An 18,069-nucleotide genomic window follows, 5' to 3' on the forward strand; every position below is an offset into this window, starting at 1 on the left:
CCCTAACCCCTTTCCTCAGCCTCTACTCACATGCCTTTCTTCAAGAAGCCTTCCAAAGCAGCAAAAAGGGAGCATCCATCCTACCTCCCCTCACCCTTTATTTTTCTCCATACCTCTCCTTACCCTTTATTTTTCTTTGTAAGCATTTCTCATGGCTGATGTGACCACTTACTTGTTAACCCGTTTATTGTTGACCTCTCCCCACTATGATGTCAGCATGGTAAGAGCAGGGCCCCTGGCCTGTCTTGGACCCTCCTGGGTCCTCTGAGCCTTGCAAGGCGCTGGGTAAACAGTGGGCACTTAAAAAGTTATTTGTGGAATGAATGTGCACAGAGTGAAGCCCTGTGCCCAGAACAGACTAAAGTTAGTTAGATTCCTTTACTTACCACTTGTCACGTCCTTTTTTTCCTCTGCCCCCCACCCCCACCTGGTTTTCTACGCCAGATAGCACAGATGGCATAAGGGACGCAGGAGGAGAGGCCGAGGCTCCTGGAGCTGGAGACAGCAGGGTGCGGCTCTTCCCAACGCTACAACCCCGCAGGGGCTTCCACCATCTGCCCTCTAATCTGCACTTTCACTACAGCTCCCTGAGGAGGACTTGCTCAGGAGATGAATGCAAAGACAACAGGAACCTGTCTTTCAACAGGCAGCACCTGCTTGCCGGAATCCAGGAGGAAAGACATGCACAAGGTGTGTGGCGTGAGCAGAGGGAAGCCACTGCCTTGCTGGCCATCCGTGGCTCTGTGAACTGGTCCCTCACTCTTGTGAGCTCACTTTAGCAATACTGGGAAAGTGGCAAACCCCGTTGGAATTTCTCCTGCAAGAAAATGATCGCGGTGGTGCAAGAAGTTCTAAGGTGGGGTTTCTCCACCTCAGCAGGAGTGTTATCTGGAACTGGGTAACTCGTGGTGCAGAAGGTGCTGTGCGCACAGGGGGCCATTTATCAGCATCTCTGGTCTCACCCGCACACCCTCCCCTGAGCTGTGACTATCAAAAAAGTCCTCATAGGGGTGCCTGGGTGCCTCAGTGGGTTAAGCCTCTGCCTTCGGCTCAGGTCATGGTCTCAGGGTCCTGGGATGGAGTCATGCCATCAGGCTCTCTGCTCAGCGGGGAGCCTGCTTCCCCTTCTCTCTCTCTGTGCCTGCCTCTCTACTTGTGATCTGTCTGTCAAATAAATAAATAAAATCTTAAAAAAAAAAAAAAAAGTCCTCATAGGGGCGCCTGGGGGGCTCAGTGGATTCAGTGTCTCTTAATCTGGGCCTCAGGTCACGATCTCAGGGTCATGGGATCAAGCTGGCTTGGGGCTCCTGGGGCTTCGCGCTCAGGGCAGAGGTGGCTTCTCCCTCTCCCTCCCTCCCACCCCTCCCCCTGCTCTAAGAGGGGGGGAAAAAAAAAGAGTCCTCACACGCTACCAAATGTCCACTGTGGGCAGAGCCACCCCCTGACCGCGAACCACTGTGCCAAGGGTGCACTTGCTGAAGTCGTGAAAGACTGGAAGCAGCCAAAACACCCACCCCAGGGCTCTGGCATGATTGTGACAGCACTAAAAAGAAGGAGCAGACTCCCATGTGCCGGTGTCTCATTCACCGCAGGCCAGGCACCCCCTCCCCAGCACTTTTACAATCTCTTTTTAGTGAAAAAAACTAAGTCACTAAGTGCGACGACCAGTGCCAGTCCTCAAACCGGGAAGCGCGGAGCTGGCAGGGCTGGTGGCCCCGTGGCCCGAGTCTGGCACACCGGAAGCCGGGTCCCTGCTCCCCAGCTTTGTGAGCTCCAAGTGTCCCCCTCTGTGAAGCGGGGAGGCCGGCAGTGCCTCCAGCACAGGCTCAGGTCCCGCGTGGCAGGGCGGCGTGGCTTGGACAGGGGCAGCGTCCGCAGGCAGGTCAGTTCGCGCGCTCACGGCTGAACGGGACATGGCCCCCAGCTGCCTTCCCGCCACACAAACGGGCACCTGGCACAGAGCCTCCATTCTGGTGCTTTCTCACCCGCCACGCTCCAGAGCCAGCAGCGCCGCTCACGGCAGGTAAACGTGAGCTGCAACAACCTCTTCAGGAAAGCAGCCATGCGATGATGGCTCTGGCAGGGAAGGGTGTCAGGCTGGGGGCCACACGGAGGTGCGTGTGTAAACGTCACCTGCGTGGAGGGAACTGTGCCCTAAAAGGCAGAATCACAGATGCAGGGGTCAAGGCTGACTCGGGAACCAGATGTGCTTTCCCCTCAGAGCTCTGCCACCTCCTGGGCACGTTGCGTCCCCTTCTTCCCCTTCCCTCGCCGCCCACACACCGGAGACAGGAGCACCGGGCACTCGGGCACTCGGGGCGGTGAGGACTGAAGGAGCCACTCCACACCCAGCCCCTTGAACCGCGGCGCAGCTGCTCAGCACCGTCAGGTGTTACTGCCACTGCTGGGGGGCAGCGGGGGGACCCTTGCCTCCCACGTTGCACGTTTCTGTAACATGTGAATTTTTACCTATTCCACCTCCTCGGCGGGAAGGCAGCGTTAAAGATACTTTTTTTCTCTTCAACAGCGCACAGTCCCCTCAGCTGCCCCATCTGTCTACTTGGAGCAGGTAGGACTGGGAGCAGGCTGAAGACGTAGGCGGCCTGCAAAAGATACTGGGACAAGAATAAGCACAGAGCAGATTTCCTTCTCTTCCTTGCCACCCCCGCCCCACACCTGCCCCCTCAGCCCGTCACCCAGGGCCTTAGAGCACCCCACAGAAATCACATCAGATATCTGAGCCGGCCTGCCAACAGGCTCCGAACACACTAGGTCACCAAGCTGCATGTGGGCAGAGACCCTCCAAACACAGCTCTGACCCTGTCCCTCCCCTGCTTGGGATCACATCCCAGGCCTTCACAGAGACAAGGGCCACCAGAAGTTACCCCTGCCTACCCTCTTGCCTCATTGATCAGTAGCACCATCCCCACACGCTCTTCTCTGGTCCCTCAGTCTTTGCATGTGTACTCTCTCTCACACACACACACATACCCCCAGGACCTTTGCACATACTAGTCCCCCAAGCCGGCACACTGTTCACCCATCTTCACCTGCTAAATCCTCATTTCCTCAGAGAAGCCTGCCCTGACTGCTCCTTGCCCCACAAAGAGTCACAGATCCTCGGAGCTCAGCTTCCTGCCCCCTCACAGCACTTACCTCTAATGTGCTCAGTCACTTGGACAATTATCCAGGTAATGGTACCTCCTGCACTGGACAGGGAGCTCCACAACGCAGGGGTGGGAGTGTCCTGGTCCCCGCTGTGTCCCCACCACATGGCCATGCCCAGAGCTTTCATGAACCTAGGCAGGGGTAGCACCCCCAATCATAGCTTTTGAAGTCAGAGTTGGGTCAAGTAAAAGCAAAACAAAAAATCCTGCATTCATTCCTTCCACCGCTATGGCACCCATGCTGTGTCAGCACTGCTCTAGTCACCAGGGAGGCAGCAGTGACCAAAACAGAACTCCCTGCCCTAGGGGAGTTTATGGGGGGAGGGGAGAGGGTGGACAGGCCTCGAGGTAAAGCTGAAGGAAGAGGCAAATTACATGCTGTAACAGAAGCTGACAAACCTTATGGAGAAAAACAGCGCACGGAGGACTAGGTATGTGGGAAGGGGTGAGGGTTTCTGGTTTTATCCAGGGTGTTCAGAGGAGGACTCACTGAGATGGTGAATGGTGAGCAGAAATTCTCACTGAGAGATGAGGCAGCCACTGGGGCCAGGGGAGAGGGGAGAGTGCCCCAGGCCCAAGAGTGGCGCCAAGGCCAGGTGGGGCCTGCGTGAGGCCCAGTCAGGAGGGTGGAGGGGAACGAAGCATGTGAAACTACCAGGGAAGCCTGGGGGGCCGCCTTAAGGGCTGTGGCTACTTCTCAGGGACAGACGGGGAGCCCTCTGGCTTAGGGCGCAGTGGGACACGGGGTTCCTGGCCCCAGGGAGGCAGAGGCTGTATCACAGCTGCTTTCTGCAGCTGTCCCCTGAAGAAGTTCTACGCACTGGCCTGACTCTCTCATCTCCTGACTCACTGGGGGACCACGAGGACCCACCTTTTATCGGTGGGGAAACTGAGGACAGGAAGGATGCAGTGAGCACTCAATGCTGGGCAGCTGGGACGCGGCAGAGGAAAGCTGATCCTGAGCCTCTTCCACCACCTTCTGCCCTCACTCCCACAAGACCGAGTCCCCTCTTGCACCCGGGCCAGCCCTCCCCTAACACCCCTGACGCCCTGCAGACCCAGGCTGCCCCTGTGGGCATAAACACACACGTGCGCACATGCGCAAAGAGGGCCACCCCCTCCTGCCCCAGTCTGGCTGAGGCCTTCCTCTCTCACAGGCGTTGCTCCACATCACCATCTGGCTGCCTCCCTGGCCAGAAGTTTGGAGGCAGGACCTGGCGGCGTGAGTCCCCATTTACCCCATGGGGCACCTAGGAGCAAGCAGGGAGGCTCCTGCCCACGGCTAAGGTTTGCTGAGGGCTCCCGATGAGCCAGGTCCGGACTCATGGGGACCCTCTCGGCAAATCCTGGGAGGTGGATGCTATCACTATCGCCATCCTGACCCAAGGAGGCGAAATCACAGGCCCAAGATCACACTGTCGTGAGTGTAGGAGATGGCTGCGCTAGCCAACAGAACTTTCTGTAATAACAGAAATGTAGCTCCAGGGGCTAGTGCAAGTAAAAAGCTAAATTTTTACTTGTAATTCAGTGTAATTCACTAAAACTCAAACAGCCCTGCAGGGCTAGTGGCTAGCAAACTCCAAGTGTAGCTCCACAGAAGCACTGGGATGAAGCCCCAGGAGGCCGAAGGCAGAAGGGCTGGGGGGAGGCGAGCGCTAGGGCGTGCTCCCAGGCCCAAGGGGCTGGATCCTCCCAGCCGGCCACGAAGGAGCTCCCGTGTGACACCATCACTCCCAACCCCTGACCCATTCGGCCCAGGGAGCCAAAACAGGGCTCAGAGCCCAAACCCACACCCAGAGTGCTGGTCAGTCCAGTCCTGGCTGCTACCTTCCAGGATTCACAGGTCGCTTCCCTGAACCTCAGTGTCCTCCTCCTCTATAAAATGCAATCTTCAGGACAACCTGACATGTTTTTAGAGTATTTCAAAAGATGTTTTGTTTTTTGGGGGTTTGGGGTTTTTGTTTTTTTGTCTTTGGCAATCCAGGGTCATCATGGGGACCCAGTGAGACATGCTTCAAGCACAGCTGGGGATGAGGCCAGTAATTCGGAAAACAGGCAGCAATTACACAAAGGCAAACTCCAAAGTCAAGGGCCAGCCTGAGCCTGAGTTAGTCAGAGCTATGGAAGTGGCAGCTATGTTCATCCTGTCACTCGCTGGTTAAAAGGAATCATCCAGATGATTCATGACATGCCCATATTCACTTGTTGAAAATATCATCTAAATGAAAACACACAGCTAAAAACAGTAGACAAGTCGCAGACACTACCCAAAAACACATGCTCACACTCCCCACTCCCTCACCCTCCTTCAGGTCTTGGGACACCAGTTTGAGAAGCACAGACTTGCCAGCCAGACCTGGGCCCTGCCGCCCTCCCATGCACCGACCCTGCTGCCCCAGCTGCAGTGGCATGTACTCAGGGTCACCACACTGAGGTGTACCCCATCTTAGGGCCTTTACCTATGCTGCACCCCTGCCTGGTCTGCTGCTTTGGGCTTTCATGTTAAGGCCTGAATGCCTCACCTCAGGAGCTTTCCCCAAGTTCCCCTCCTGCCAAGGCCATCCAGATCTCTGTTCCCTTCCTCTGTGGCACCAAGCACTCTTGGACAAACGCTACTTTTCTGCCTCCTCCAGTAAACTGGGTGCTGTTCCCTGACAGCCAAAACCATCCACAGCACACAGTAGGTCCTCAATAAATCACCTGGTAAAAGAATGGAATACACAAATGCCCAAAAATAGCCAATGGTGGGCTCCAGTGGCCGTTCGGGACCCCAAGGCAGGGGATAGGAGAGTTACCTCCCAACTCTGCCCCCTGCCCCCTGGCCTCTAGGGAAGGAAGGGGCTGGCCAAGGCCACGGCTCCACAGGCACTGGGAAGGTTGCTGCACCCCATCTCCCAAGCAAGGATCGAATGGAGATTAATCCAGTCATTTCCAGAACAACTGAGGCCTACTTCATGCCCGCTCTGTTTAGAAGAAGAGAAAGAAAAAAAGATCATTAGGACAATAGTAGTTGCTGCCAGCTCAGAGCTCAGTAGGTGGTGTGTGCGACTCTTGATCTCGGGGTTGTAGGTTCATGCCCCACGTTGGGTGTAGAGATTACTTAAAATAAAATCTCTTAAAACAGCAACGGCAGTAATGACCTCAGAAACAGTGACCATAGCACTCATCAGAGGCAGAAGACCAAGTCTCAAAGAGGCAGACTGAACCCCAGACAGAGTGGGCTTCAAATTTCCTGTCTGTCATCAACACCGTGATTTTGGGCAAATCCAGTAACCTGCCCAGGCCTTTGCTCGCTCACCTAAGAAATGGGAGGAAGAGTTGCACAGAGCTCCCAGGTCATGGCGAGGACTGGTGAGAGCAGGCACATCAGGCCCCGGGGCAGGCCTGGAACGGAAACACCGCCCCGCTAGCTCTCAGTAACGATGGCATTCTACTGAGCACTTTCCCAGGAGGCCCCATGTCAGGCATTTTCTAACACACACGATCCCTGAATCCTCCCGACAGCCCCACTTGGCAGCGTTGTTCCCGTGTTAGCCCAGCAAAATGCACCTCAAGGACATGAAACAAGGCCCCCAGCGTTCCACAGCAACCAAGGGAGAAGCTGGGAGCAGCCTCTACCACTATGTAATGACCCACCGATGATGAAGGCCTTGAAATCAGGCCGGGAGGGGTGAGGGAGCAGGGCAAGGGAGTGGCAGCTGCCCCCCTCTTCCATTTGCAAAGAGCCCACAAGGTGGCAAACCAAGGCAGGCTTGGATTTCTGGCCTCACCCTTAGAAACAACATCTGCGGACAAGCTTCCTGGGCAGAACAGCAGGGCTCAATGAACTTCCTGCACAGACCTCCACATGTAGTCTCCCTTTAGCCAATCCCCGCTTACCATGCCCTGCTTCACGCACCCAGTGCAGCCAGGCCCCACTGTGGGTGCTGAGCTGGCGGTGGATCCTGCCCCCAAGGGGGCCAGGCCCGAGCTCCCATCCCCCCACCCCCAACCCTCCCACCCCTGCTCCCTTGTTCCCTCCCCTCCTGGTCTTGCTCCCAGGGCTGTCTCCCCTAGCTGGGCCTCCTGCTGCTTGGCTGGCTGTCCAGAAGAGCCTGCCACGGAACCACCCCACCATGCAGCCTGGAGGCCTGGTGGTGGAAAGCCTTCTACTGAGAGCTCTTGGGCAGCTGAAGAGAGGCCCAGGGAAGGGTGTCCCTGGGTCCTCCAGAGGCCGGGAGAGCAACTTCGAAAAACACTCCTTTCCATCCCCCATCCCAAAGGATTTCCGGAGACGCCAGAGGTTTGCTCTTGAGGGTCTCTCCACTCCTTCCAGAAAGACAGCCCAGAGCAAGCCTGGGAAAATCAACAGCCCGGCTTCTGCTTAGTGCACTAAGCCTTCAATATGAGGCTCCCTAACCCATGATGACCTGGTCTCAGAAGACCTGGAGCCATGCTGCCCAAATTCAGAGCCCAACCCCAGCACTGGTTACTGAGGATCTCCAGGCCTCTGCGAGCTGGGAATCAAGAGCCGCGTCTGCCTCAATCTAAGGGAGATCTTCACTCAAGTCCTCCCGTGGCTCCTTTGCAGCACTCCACGATCCCTATCTATGTGTCACCTCCTCCAGGAGACACTCCTTAATCATCCCACAGTAATAATATCCCCACACACTCTTTCCTCTTTTGCCTTTCTAACATTGGTCACAAACTGATATCCTCTTCTAGATTTGCTTGCTGGGCACCTGTCTCCACTAGAAGGTAGGCCCGCAACACCTGGTTTTCTAAGTTCTAGGGTAGCAACCAGGAATGTGGCAGGTCCTCAGGCACACAGCTGCGTGGAAGGTCAAGTCAGCCAAGTACAGCTTTTATCAGGTATTACCGTTGTTCTGCACTGTTATTTGATATTAGCCCAGCTGTCTGGGTTGGGGAGGGGTGGGCACAAATCACCTCACTGAGCCTCCCCCCATCTGTCCCTAAATGGAACAGCCTAGGCCCTGGGGAATGTGGTGTGAAAACCACAAAGGAGGGAGGCGACCATCACGCCTTTGCCACCATTTCTAAGGCAGTGATTCTACTCAAGGGGGAAGTGGGAGGCATGTGAAACTCCCTGACCCACTCAAAAATCTACCCCCCCCAACCCCAAGCAGAGGCCTGAGAACCTCTTCTGGTGAAAGGCACCTTCTGAAGCTTGAAATCTGCCTGAGCTATCCCTCAGAGAAGTCTGCAAGACTCTGACCTCGCCTGCCCTCCGCTCCAGTCTCCCCTCACTCACCCTGCCCCGCCACATAGGCCTCCGTGCTGCAGGTCCCTGTACCTCACCAAGTTTTCAACTCTGGCCCTGTGGTTCCCCCACCGCGCAACCCCCAAGGCCAGTTCTTCTCCTCGCTCACCTGGTCCACCGATTGGGGATCAGCAGAGAGGCCTTCCTGATAGCCCAATGACAGCAGCTCCCAGTCACACCTGATTGTAACTGACTGCTTGGCACCTCCCTTGAACCTGTCCCTCATTTATTCGCCAGGCTGACTGTCTCCCTCAGTGCCACGGAAGGAGCACCTCCGTCCAGGGCACTGCTGCATCCCCAGCACCCGAAGCGACGAAAGGCACACAGCAGGTGCTCAGTGAAGGCTGGTGGATCAGGGAAACCCTCTGGCTCTGCGACACCTTCAGGACCAAAGGGACACTTCTCCCCCTGCCCGCCCCCCACCCCCAACCCTGGCCCAGGTGGCTCTGCACAACTAGGCCCCTGACTCCCACCAGCACTTTTGCGCCTCACCCAGCTTGCGCCCATCCTTCTGCCTCCCAGCTTTCAAAGGGCTGTTCTCACCTGGGTCAAGGCCCTTCCTGCCACTCCCGGGGGCTGTGGTGGAGATTCGGTAAAAGCACATAGAGCACGGGGGGTTAGCAGAGCCTGACATCTGAAAAAGAGCTAGAATTGTGACCTCAGAAGAGCTCTGGGCAGCAACTGTGTGGGAGGATGAGGAGGCCTGGGGGCTGCACTTGCTACCCTTTGTTTGATTATATGTCCCACCTCTGCCCCAAGCCTCCAAAACCTCAGTTTCCTCATCTGGAAAATGGGGATGCTAATTTCAGCTGGGCCCTCCTCCTGGTGGTAGCTGCCAAGGCTCTGCAGCCTGGGCAGAGCCTCCAAAATAACACAAATTACAATTGCTAAGCTGTCCAGAGGGCTCACCATGTATCAGGCATTCTCCTGAAAGAGTGACAGCCAGAAACGTTTACTGGAGGCTGTGCCGGGGAGGCTTTCCACAGATTAACCCATTTCACCTTCAGGACAACGTATCAAGGGGGAATGACCATCCCTCGACACAATGGAAGCTCAGAGAGGCTGAGGAACCTGCTCAAGGGCACCCAGTCAGGAGTGCCAGGGCTGGATTTGAACCCGCTGCTCTGAATCACGTTGGTGGAGCTCTTTACAGAGCTCAGAAACCAGGACACAGGATTCCCGGATTCTGGCTGGGCCAGCTGGGGAGCTGGACACCAAGACACCAGAGAGGAGTGAGGAGAGAGGAGCGAGGGGAGAGGGCGTGGGAAAGGATGGACGGGCTCAGGATTGCTGACTGGGCCTGTACATGGCACCAACCACCAGCCCAGGAGCCTCTGGTGGATGAACTCGTTTCACCCTCACAACACTCTGATGTGGGTGCCATTCAGAGCCCACTGCACAAGAGGGGAACACTGAGGTCCAAGGTCACACAGCCAGAACATGAAAGCTCCAGAAAACTGCATGCAGGCCCTGCACACCATGCTTGGGCAGGGGCCTCTAGCATGGCTCCCCTGAGTATGTCACCCCGTGCGCGGCGCCCCCCTGCTGTTTTCTCCTGGCTCCCAGCTACTCTGCACCGGGTTAAAAGACGTCCCCTAGCTCAACACTGGGGGACCAAGTTTCACCAGCAAGCCCAGAACTACTAGACTGGCTGCTGGCAGAGGTGCTCACAGCAGCCCTGGGCGCGGATGGTGAAAGGAAGGAAATGCCCAAGGGTGCAGTTGGCAGCGTCCAGGGCAGGGCCTCTGAGGTGCCCAAGACCCACTCTAGCTGGGGACCTGGGGACCAAAGAGCACACAACACTAGAAGCAAGCTGACCTGGGTTCAAAACCCAGCCTGCCCCCAAGGGTCGGAGGGACCTAGGGCAAACCAATTCTTACCTGAGGTCTCATTCTGCAAAAAGGAGAGAACTACCACATCCACTGCTGGGGGCAACTAACCCACAGTTTTAGTTGTTGACAAGAGGCTCACTGAGACCAAACCTGGCCAGGTAGGGGTGCATATCTTGGTTCTATTACCTCTGGCTGTGACACATCAGGCCAAGCCTTTCACTTCACAGCAGGTGTCTCAGTCCCCTCATCTGTAAAATGGGCACCACACTCCTACCTAGCTCACAGGAATCTATAAAATGGGCATAACCATACCTAACCTGTAGGTTCGTTTTGAGATTTAAAAGAGCTTATGTGTGTAAAAGGGTTGCCCCACGCCTGACATACTGTAGATGGCCAAAACCACCAGCTGTTCACTAGCTCTGGAAATGACTTACCTCTCTGTGCTTCAGTTTCCCTTTTGAACACGGAGACCATGCAACCGTACCTATGGCTCTAGCATGTGTATTCAGCAAGTTAATCCATTCTGAATAGTGTATCGTACCCAGAAAGCACTCAATAAATGTCAGTCATCAATCTCACAATTATGGTTCTTACTGTTGCTGTTAACCCCATCAGGCAAACCCTTTAAAAGCTGGCAGAAGGAGACCAGAGAAACAAACCCTTAGTGGAGAAAAATTCTAGAGCCCCACAGTCTAGAAAAGACTCAAGGACCTCAAGGACCTCATGGACTATACTCGAAGAACCACAGCCTGAGAAGACAGTCAGCTTGGGAGCCAAGGATGTGGACCAGCCTTTGACCACATCACCAGCCCACATTAGCTGGGGCAATCAGGGACTGCAGCCAGCCTTCTGGGAACTCCAGACCCGGGGCAAAGGCTACCCAGCAAGCCAAGGTCACGAGCTGGCCTAGGCAGCAAGGGCAGTTGCTCCAAGCACCCACCCAGTGATAACACTGAGAAACTAGATCTGTGGGAGACTTGGCTACCCTAAGTCCTTCAGAGAAACCTTCCTCCCTGGTTCTGGCTGGGCCAGGGCACCTCTACCCAAGTCCCCTGGGCCTCTGCAGAGAGAACAGCTGGGAAAACAGCACTCAGCCTCATTGTCGCCTATCGGTGAGACCAACTGTTATCGCCTAGTGGGGAGCGTAAACACAATAGGAGGCTGGACAGCTAACCAGGGAGACACAAACACCCTCATAACTAGAATGGAGCCTGCCATGATCTGTACTGGAGCCTGGCTCCTCAAAATCCACCGCCCAGCAAGGGCTATTTCAGTGGGTGCTTGGAGTGACTGCCCTTGCTGCCTAGGCCAGCAAGGTCTGGCCAAGGCTGAACTCCCCAATGCTTCTCTGAGAGGCGAAGAGAGGACAAGGTTGAAAGGCAGACCATGGAAGACCAACATGATTACTCTAGCCCAGGCAGTCCCCAAATGAGAGGAAGGGGGTCTTCAGAATTCCAAGGATCAAGACGTCCCCCGCCACCCTGCCTTGACAGAGAGGTGTCCCTCTAAACACTCCTTCCTCCTAAGTCTTAACAAGCAGATCCAGGGGCCACAGCTCCTCAAATCTGAGCACAATACCTCCTCCCCTCCCAAATATGGAGCTGAAAGCTCAGAAAACTTCAGAGGCTTCTAAAACATCTTCTGCCCACAGAAACAAAGAATTTGCCACAGAAGTGTCTCACACATCTTTTAAAAAGGTTTAATAATATGAAAAGGTTGTCGGACAGACAGCAATCCCAGCGACCATCCAGTTCCCCCAAAGTCATTGAAAAGTTCAATAGTGATCCTCCTACGGCTCCGAGCAAACCCCCAAGCCCCACCCACCAAACTCGGGAGGCAAAGCCCTTCCTCAACAGTCCGCATTACAGCCCTCCCAAAATACTCCCCCGAAAACCCACCGTGGCCTGCTCCCCTCACCCCGCCCCCTCATCCCTCAAAGATTATAAACATCACAACCCTCCGCCCTCGTTACGGGGCTCCTCCACGCTCTCAGGATGCCCCCCCCGCACCTCAGTGGTATGACCCACACGGCGCTACTCGGGCCGCACTTGGTACAGCTCCCTCCCCAGCAGCCCCCCACCTCCCTAAACACGCTGGAAGAACAGCTCCCACAGCCCCGAATAGGTACAGCCCCCTACACATGGTAAGGCGCGTCCCCCACCCCACCCCGATGGGTTAGCTCTCGCACACCCGGCGGGCGCACCCTTCCCATCCCGCTGGTTCAGCCCCCAGTTCCTTAGTGGTTCGGTCCCCGCACTTCGGCGTGCCCCCCACCGGCGCCGCCTCAGTGGTACGGCCAGCCGCCCCCGCCCCCGGCCCCTCTGGGGTAGTCCGACCGCCCCCGCGCAGCCGCCCCCACTCTGTCCCGGAAGGGGGGGCTCGAGGACGGCGGTCCCCGCCCGGCGGGCACTGGTGGTACGGCCCAGCGCCGCACGGCGGGGGGTCCGGACGCAACCATCGCGGGGGGAGGCGCTCGGGGACACGCGCTGGCGCACTCACCTGTCACCGGCGGCCGCCCAGCCTCTCCGGCGGGGCCCTACTCCCGCCCATCGCCACGCTGCGCTTGGTCCCGCTCCTTGTGTTTCCTGGCGGCAGCAACTGCAGCGGCAGCGGCAACGCCTTCTCCGAGCCAGGCCCCAACGGCTCGCGCGGCGCGGCCCCCCCGCCCCCTCCCCCCAGCCCCCGCTTACCGCCCCCTCCCACCCTCTGGCCGGAAATACCGCCTTCTCCCGCCACAAACAGGAACTGACGTAAAAGAGCGAGAGAGGAACTCGGAGAGCGTTAGGGCGCAGGCGCAAGGCCTGGCCAGAGGCCGACTCAGAGCGGGACGCCTGCGTATTTTAGGCAAGTTTGGGTCGAGGTGAGCTAGAGAGGTACCACGCGCAGGCGCCGGATGTAAAGAAGAGACAGGATTGCGCAGGCGCAGCAGGACTCTGACGCCCGCTTTCCTTAAAGGCTCGCCGCAGCGATACTTCCCGGCAGCCCCAGGTCCTTATTTACATACGCTTTGATCTCGCTTTACTGTGATCTCGCCTTTCCTTTCGGTTCCAAGGCTCTTAAAGAGCCCTGGAGCGGGGTTTAGGAGAGTTTTCACTGTGTCTCGCCATGGTGAGCACATCCTCTGAAGTCTCACAGACCCAGCTTTGCATTTCCTCGCTGGTGATAGTAAACAGAAGATTGACCGTTTTCTGTGCCTGTGTATCCAAATTTGCAAAATGGAAACAGCTGCGTCACTGGGATATTGGACTTTTATTTTTTTTTATGTAAATAGAGCAGTTTATATCAATTAGACACTCTGTGAATCCAAAATATTAATCCTACTGCTCATCATATATATGCAATAGGGGTATAACTTTATTTAATGGGGTAACTTGGTCCTTAAAAGGCCTTAAGATCGCCTTGTAAGAAAAGGGCTCTATTCTGGTGCACTGGTCAGCTAGTGTCCTAGGCAGTGTGAGACCTCTGTCTCCCAGGTCCTTCGCTCTCAGAGGTTGGGTAGGGCTTGCTGTCTTCTGAATTTTGGTTCCAGTGAGCTTGGCAGGTATATATTGGTCAGTGCATACTTCTGGAAACCCTAGCTGGTAGTTGAAGAATCCTAGGTCCACCAAAGTCTGTGAGAGTAACGCAGACAATCCAGCTCAGAAGCTTCTCTGTATTCCTTACTCATGGGCTTCCCCCAACACAGGGTTGATAACCAACCAACGCCTCCCCCACCACAGGCCTGATCATTTTAGTGTCTACTGTCTGGTGATAGGTCTGTCTCCACTGTGCAGAGAGTCCCACGAGGAAAAAGACCAGGACTGCCTCAGTCACCACCGTGTAGCTAACACTGCCCAGCAAAAGTCTTGGCACAGAGTGTGCTCTTGGGGAATATTTGCTTCAGGAATTAGTCCTTTCCGGTATAACCTAGACTCAAGCTCACTGGGGTCTACTTTCTTTGCTCCTTTCTATGCTGAACAGTTCATAGCCCCTTCCCCTATTTCTGAGTCTTCCTGAGCGAACTGGAATCCCTGTCCCTCGCGAGATGGATTATAAGACGTAAAGACATCTCACTGAGATCTTCCTTGTGCTTGTGTATAAATTCTGTGGGGCACAGTAGTCAAGAATAATGCTTTCAACCTAAGATCTAGTACACACGTAGGTATACTTACCTATATACATATACACCTGTATGAAAATGTCATCAAATACTATTTAACTAGTATGTATCATGCACTGAGATTTTTTTTTTTCCCCAGTGCTATTCAAGGCCCTGCTAAACCGATTTTCTGAAGGACTAAAGGGTCATGCCTTGCAGTTTAAAACACATTAGTCTGGTGGTGAACAACACTCATAGGCCTGGCTTCTAATCGTGCCTTTCCTGTGTCCTTGTTAAAATAACTTCACTTGGGGCGCCTGGGTGGCTCAGTGGGTTAAAGCCTCTGCCTTCAGCTCAGATCATGATCCCAGGGTCCTGGGATCGAGCCCCACATCGAGCCCCACATCGGGCTCTCTGCTCAGCAGGGAGCCTGCTTCCTCCTCTCTCTCTGTCTGCCTCTCTGCCTACTTGTGATCTCTGTCTGTCAAATAAATAAATAAATAAAATCTTTTAAAAAAATAAAATAAAATAAAATCACTTCTCTCATTGCAAAACAGTATCAATAGCATTGACTTAGCAATTGTTATAGGCCAGATTCTGTTTTTGATACAGTCCCACCAATGCTATCCTGTTGCCATCAATACCATCTTGGAAGTCAGGTGCTCGAGGTCCCAGGACACATTAGGGGTAAGGCAGGATTTGAACCCAAGCCGTCTGTTACAAGAGTCTGTGCTTTGAATTCATATCATGCTGGAAAATGGGAAGTCATAGCCCTGTTTCGGCCCCAGCAGACCACTTAATTATCATTTTGGGGGTCTCAGTGTCTCAATTTCCAAAACAAAGGTAATTTAGGAGAAAACTCCCTAAAACCTCAAATTGTTCTATACCCTCTAATCTATTCTGTGAACGCCCTGCTTGTAACTGTAAAGATGGGCTGCATATGCACTTGTGCAGAGATGGGCCAGTAGCTTCTCATTGGAAGGTTGCCCAAAGGCCTCTTGATTCAGAAAGAATGATCAAGAATCCTTTCCTGAGGGGCGCCTGGGTGGCTCAGTGGTTAAGCCGCTGCCTTCGGCTCAGGTCATGATCTCAGGGTCCTGGGATCGAGTCCCGCATCGGGCTCTCTGCTCAGCAGGGAGCCTGCTTCCTGCTCTCTCTCTGCCTGCCTCTCTGCCTACTTGTGATTTCTCTCTGTCAAATAAATAAAATAAAATATAAAAAAAAAATGTGTAAAAAGAAAAAAAAAAAAGAATCCTTTCCTGACAGGCGGAGAGGGCATCTCCTCAAAAATCCCCTTCTGTTGCCTCCCAGCAGAAATCTGGCCCTAGAGTATATTTCTACCCCTTTCAGAGATTGGGCTCTCAGTGGTGATTGGACAAGTTGCATGGACCAACCATAAGAACCTCTTAGGGGTGTCTGGGTGGCTCAGTCAGTTAAGTGGCTGCCTTCAGTTCAGGTCATGAACCTGGGGTCCTGGGATGGAGCCTGCTCAGGAGGGAGCCTACTTCTCCCTCTGCCACTCCCCCTGCTTGTGCTATCTCTCCATGAATGAAATCAATGAATAAAATCTTTAAAAAAAAAAAAAAAAAAAAGAACCTCTTAGTAGTCGCAAACAGGGAGCTTCCGCTCCATTCCCACAAGGTGGGGGGTGGGGGGGTGGTGTCTGTGGCAGTGATGGAGCTGGCCATGGGGAGGAAATCTCTCTGCCACACAGGCCCAGTCAGGAGGTACAAGCAGAAGAACTCTGATTTACCCCCTTCTTCATCCTAAACAGAGCATTTTCCAGGGGACCAAGTCCATAGCATTAATCGGATTCTCAAAGAAGTCTGGAGCTTAAAATAATGATAATAATGAGTTTTTATTTAAGAGAGTTTCCCATGTTCTACAGAAATGTTGAAATATCTTTGACTCCCCAGCCAGAAGTTACTAAGCCCCACCTTTGATGCTGTTTGGGAAGATCCTTTTAGAGTCATTTTAAGTTTTTGGCATAAATACATATAAGCCTCAGGGATTCTGTAAATGTCCCTTCCAGTTTCTTTTTATACAATATGTTTCTGTTCCAAAAACTGTAAATGGAAGACACCATGCGTCGTGCACATTCAACTTTTTAACACATCAGAGATTCCCAAATGCGTAAGTGGTCACGCGAAGCTAATGCACTTGTAGGCGGACCTTGAAATGAAGCTTTTTCTGCTCTTGATAAGAACAAACCCTTTTTCCATCTGCTCTGAATACATAGATGGCTTCCTATCACATGCAGAATAAAAGCTAAAGGCCTCATCATAGCCTTCAGGGCCCCACGGGGAGCTGCCCCTGCTTATCTAACTTCATCTCAAGCTCCTCTTGCCCTTGACCTCCACATTCTGGACACACTAACCTCTGCCCCTCCCAAAACTACAAGCTTCTTACCACCTTGGAGCTGTTTCTCTTGCTGTTTGTTCCTTTTCCCTGGACTATTTACCTCCTTGATCTTGATCTTTGCAGGACTGGCTCTTTCTTGTCTTTCAGAACTGAGTTCAAATCTCACCTCATTAGGGGCACCTGGATGGCTCAGTCATTAAGCATCTGCCTTTGGCTCAGGTCATGATCCCAGGGTCCTGGGATCAAGCCCTGCATCAGGCTCCCTATTCAGCAGCAAGCCTGCTTCTCCTTCTCCCCTACTTAGCACTTAACTCTAAAGAGTATTTTTGTTGTTGATGCCCCTTTGCAGCTGTCTTCCCCCAAACCAGAATATAAATTGCTGGTGAGGGTGAAGACCTTGTCTTGGGTAGGCACCACTGTATTCCCACCCCTAGAACAATGCCTGGCACATAGTTAGGACTTGGGGGGGGGGTGTCAATAAATAGTTGTTGACTGAATGTGGTTTTGTTTGTTTGTGTTTTCTAAGATCTTATTTATTTGAGAGAGCAAGCACAAGCGGTGGGGAGAGGCAGAGGGAGAAGCAGACTCCTCGCTGAGCAGGGAGCTTGACAAAGGATGGGGCTCGATCCCAGGACCCAGAGATCATGACCTGAGCTGAAGGCAGATGCTTAACTAACAGAGTCACCCAGGTGCCCCCCACCCTAGTAATCTTAACCTTCTTAGTCAAAAGCACATTCAGGGATGCCTGGGTGGCTCTGTCCATTAAGTGTCTGACCTCAGCTCATATCACGGTCTCTGGGCTCCTGGGAGCCTCGCACTGGGTTCCCTGCTCAGCGGGGAGTCTGTTTCTCCCTCTCCCTCTCCCCACACTGCTCATGCTCTCACTCTCTCTCTCTCTCTCAAATAATAAATAAATAAAATATATATTTTTAAAAGCTACTGGGGTGAATTTTACTTCGTCTGTACTTGTCCACTCACAAAAAGTTGAACAAATAATAATAATCTCTTAACATTTATTAGTGAGTTCCCACATGTCAGGCACATCGCTAGGAACTATATCCATGACCTTGTTAAACAATCCTGCGGGTAGAAGGCTCTGTAAGACTTATTTTGCAGAAATAAACACAGGAGGAGAAGCCTCTCACCAAATCCCACACTGCCAGAATGTTGTGGCGGCTAGATCCATTCCCACACGTGTCTCAGGCCAAGCCCCCACTTTTAAACAAAGCACTGGACCTTACATGTGTGGGCCCAGATTTGAGAAACAGAAAATCTCATTTTCTGCTGAAGCATATGGATTTAAAACCGTGAAATACTTAAAACAGAGTTTCCTACAATATTAAGAAAAATTGAGGGGCGCCTGGGTGGCTA

At 53.7% G+C, this 18,069-nt stretch overlaps 1 protein-coding gene across 9 annotated transcripts in view; it reads right to left on the reverse strand.

Moving 5' to 3' along the window:
• Positions 1–12,986, reverse strand: part of AKT2 (AKT serine/threonine kinase 2) — a 45,430-nt gene extending 32,444 nt beyond the window's left edge. For 2 of the 9 annotated variants that reach the window (XM_082709230.1, XM_082709227.1), the window contains exons 1-2: positions 3,157–3,425; positions 2,470–2,615 (exon numbers count right to left, since the gene is read on the reverse strand). The gene's annotated coding sequence lies outside the window, so the exon portion shown is untranslated. Of the gene's footprint in view, positions 1–2,469; positions 2,616–3,156; positions 3,426–12,758 lie in introns of those variants that run through there. The other 7 variants (XM_082709235.1, XM_082709229.1, XM_082709236.1 and 4 more) reach the window with 7 other exon arrangements.
• Between the last annotated feature and the right edge of the window lie 5,083 nt (positions 12,987–18,069).

This window comes from Mustela nivalis (genome assembly GCF_964662115.1).
Source record: "Mustela nivalis genome assembly, chromosome: 18".
NCBI lineage: Eukaryota > Metazoa > Chordata > Mammalia > Carnivora > Mustelidae > Mustela > Mustela nivalis.